The sequence below is a fragment of the Nicotiana attenuata genome, unplaced genomic scaffold, assembly GCF_001879085.1.
Source record: "Nicotiana attenuata strain UT unplaced genomic scaffold, NIATTr2, whole genome shotgun sequence".
NCBI classification, from domain to species: domain Eukaryota; kingdom Viridiplantae; phylum Streptophyta; class Magnoliopsida; order Solanales; family Solanaceae; genus Nicotiana; species Nicotiana attenuata.
Window position 1 is genome coordinate 611328 of NW_017670427.1, and position 4318 is coordinate 615645.

A 4318-nucleotide genomic window follows, 5' to 3' on the forward strand; every position below is an offset into this window, starting at 1 on the left:
AACCTACAAAACAATTAGTAAGCTTAGTATATGAAAATTATATTAGTAATGTACATGTTAAGTCAAAAACATTTTCTTACCATAGTCTCGTCGGGCTCCTAAATATAAGCATCCGTAGTGTCCGCAGCATCGCATAAAGTGGGCTCCGGGATAAAATGGGATGAAGCCTTAATAAGAAAATTAAAAATTAATTTATGGCAAATCGTTGAGTCAAAAAAAATAAATTAAAATTTAATAGTAATACAAACATACCTGCGCCTGTGATAGATCCGCCGCAACCGCCGACGATGAGCCAAAACTCAACTTGCGCCCACCATCAAGTCTCGGGTCCGCCGATCCTCAGCTGCGGTAGATGGGCCTGAAAAGAACTACTCTATATCTGTGGTGAAGCTCCTGCCCGTGATCAACAATGGATCTGGCGGGGTCACCTGCGATGTCGGCAGCTCTAGCTGAAGGCTGTACGACGGCATGCTGCTGGAAGGCTCGTCTTTCTGAGGGATGTAACCCGGCTGATCATCTCCAAGATCCTCATCAGGTGCCTCAACGGGTGCCTCAACGCCCCCTTGCTGGGGACCACTACCTCCCCGTCCCCCACGACCCCGTGGGGCACCCCTACCTCGTGGGACAGCCCTGCCTCGTGGGGCAGCCCTGGCTCGTGCCCGTCCCCTCGGGCGTGCGACAGGCCTACCCCAATGGTAGTGCTCTATCACCACATAAGAAGTCTCGTGATCTAACTTCTCGCCCTCTCTGGCTCGCTGCAGTGTCCGGAGAGCCAGCTCTATCACCTGTCGGCCATACGCAATGACTGCAGGATTGTCGACATGCTGCTGCATTTGCTGTTCCAACTGGTAGAATAAATGATGACCAATATCCTGCACAACATTTAAAATATTAATTACAGAAAGCTATATCACAGTTATAAGTATGGGATCCAAAAATAACATACCAGTGCCTCATGCCTCCCGGCGTATGGTCTGTACCGACCGCCAGCTTGATGAACGGGGTTCCTCATAAAAAGTCGGGTAACGCTGCTGTACCAGGACATATACATCAGGAATAGTTGTCGCCTGGATCTGTGAAGGTGGCGGCAGAATCAGGTCCTCTCGTTGGTCCTAAGTATGGACATGCGCCTCTAGCCATGCTAGAAATGCGTCGTCCGCCCTCGAACGATCATCTTGCTGATAATGTGTAGCCTCCCATGTAGGCCCCCTTGGTATAGTCTGCGGACGACCAAACTGGCGAAGTACCCGCTTTGTTGCATGATGCTCCACAATATCGAGGCACATCAGCGGGATGGAAGTGCTCCAAATCAATCAGCCAACCGAGCAATAATTGGGCATGCCGCTATCAAGTCTTCGTTGTATGGTGACCAGATGAACTATCAAATAATAACATAAAAGTGAGTATGCGCAACACAAGTGAATTTATAACAAGTAAGATTAGGTGCATATTTACCTGTGTGGCCTCCAGCATATCCAACACATCCCTGACAAGGGGGAGATTATGATGAGCATCAATGGCTCGGTAATTTCCACGCCGGAGTACCCACCTCCTAGCTGGAGGGAGAAACGGAGGTGCTACTTCCGGAGGTAATGGTGGTATAGGTGGCTGCAACCGCAGGAACCGCTCCCAGGCCCAAACCTAACATACAAGGTTGGAGTAAAGTTTAAGAGTCATTTTGACTATATAGAATTGGAAGTAATGAACAGAGTATTCGAATATGTTGTCACCTGTAGAAGCGGCAGAAAACCACATACGTCGCTCTGGGTGCCCATGCTAGCCCGGCACATACTCATGTACTGGTAAGCGAAAAAACCAGCACCCCAGCTGTACTGGGGTAACTCATCTAGCTGCTCAAGATGATGTAGAAATCGCATACTCACTAGATTTTCCGAAGTGTTCAGGAACAAGACACCCCCAGAAAGAAGGAGCAACGCCAACCTCGTGTACCGGTGAATATGTAGATCATATGTCTCGCCGGTGATGTCGGCGTGCAATGCCTCCAAATGCTGTCTAATAGCTAGCACAGAAATGCGACTACCCCCTGAAGTAGCAGCCTCACCCTGTGGCCTGAAACCAGTGAACTGCTGCAACAAGTCTAAATACAGGGCACGCGACAAAGATCTCATATACCGAGGCCATGCAACAGCCAGTCCATCAACAGGCAGCCCATATAAAACCTGAACATCCTGAAGCGTGATGGTGGCCTCGCCAATGGGCAGGTGGAAAGTGTGTGTCTCCGGTCGCCACCGCTCTATCAACGTCGTGATCAAAGCCCAATTGAGCTGCAGCTGCCCAATCTCAAAAATCCTATAGAAGCCGGTATCCCTCAGGCGTTGGACTACGCGGGGAAGGAAATTTCTGCCCCTCATAAAGTCCACACGTCGTCCACTGTCCTGGTGCGGAGAGTCTGCTCCACTAGCTCTCCCGCCCATACAAAGGCGGACCTATGATCGCCCTATAACACTAATATCTCATCCGAGAAAGGTCCAGGATGCGCAGGCGGCACGTCCATGTCGTCTACTGTAAATTAAACAATATTAATTGTGTGTTTGTGTTATACTAACTAATATTTAATTATTTAATTGGACAGAGTATATATCTATGGGTTCTAGGCCCGATATTTAAGGCCCAGTAGCACCAAGCTATCCTGAATTCTTATGTTTCTCAATTTCAATATTTTTAGAATTTTGTTTGTTTTATAAATTAAATAATTAATTTTTAATTGGACAACGTATATATCCATGGGTTCCAGGCCCGATACTTGAGGCCCAGTAGCACCAAGCTATCCTGAATTCTTATGTGTGTCAATTTTAATATTTTTAGAATTTTATTTGTTTAATAAATTAAATAATTAAGTTTTAATTAGATAGTGTGTATATCTATAGTTTCCATGCCCGATATTTAAGGCCTAGTAGCACCAAGCTATCCTGAATTCTTTTGTGTGTCAATTTCAATATTTTTAGAATTTTGTTTGTTTTATAAATTAAATAATTAATTTTTGGTTGGACAGCATATATATATCTATGGGTTCCAGGCTCGATATTTGAGGCCCAGTAGCACCAAGCTATCCTGAATTCGTACGTGTGTTAATTTCAATATTTTTAGAATTTTGTTTGTTTTGTAAATTAAATAATTAATTTTTAATTGGGCAGCGTATATATCTATGGGTTCCAGGCTCGATAGTTGAGGCCCAGTAGCACCAAGCTATCCTGAATTCTTATGTGTGTCAATTTCAATATTTTTAGAATTTTGTTTGTTTTATAAATTCAATAATTAATTTTTAATTGGAAAGCGTATATAACTATGGGTTCCATGCCCGATATTTGAGGCCCAGTAGCACCAAGCTATCCTGAATTCTTTTTTTGTCAATTTCAATATTTTTAGAATTTTGTTTGTTTTATAAATTAAATAATTAATTTTTAATTGGACAGCATTATATATCTATGGGTTCCAGGCTCGATATTTGAGGCCCAGTAGCACCAAGCTATCCTGAATTCTTATGTGTGTTAATTTCAACATTTTTAGAATTTTGTTGTTTTGTAAATTAAATAATTAATTTTTAATTGGGCAGTGTATATATCTATGGGTTCCAGGCTCGATATTTAATTGGACAGCATATATTAACTTGTTAGTTCTCTGTGTTTGTTTTATAAATTAAATAATTAATTTTTGTAAAGTGTAATTGGACAGAGTTTGTGGTTAGTAGATACTTAAATTACAGAGATTCTACGTTAAAAGGCTCTATATTTTACTACGTTAAAAGGCTATATATTTTACTATGCTATAAGGCTCTATATTTTACTATGGTATAAGGGTTTTATATTTTACTACGATATAAGACTCTATATCTTACTACGCTATAAGTGCACTAGTATTTAAGAAAATAAACAATCTAAACTAAAAAAAAAACAACAAACATATTTTAATAACATAACATTCACGAAATTACATATAAAACATAAAAGAAATTTATGAACATTTTTATTAACATGAAAAATTATTTTTCATCTTTTAACTATTTTTTTAAACACTAATAATTTAAATTGGGTAAAAATAACATACTAATTTAATCGCAAATGAAACACAAAATAATGTGGAAATACATTCAAGACAGCTAATATGCATTGTTATACGAGTTTTGACATAAACTAAATCGGAATACCTCGATTTATGTTTTTAGAAAAGTCAGAAAATTGAAATTTTGAGCCCGAAACGAGAAAACCACAACAATAGAAGGCTTGGCTTGTATGCGGGACCTGCAATCTTAACTTTTTGTGTGACAGGTAGGGTCCACTCGATTTTTCTTTTTGAGAAA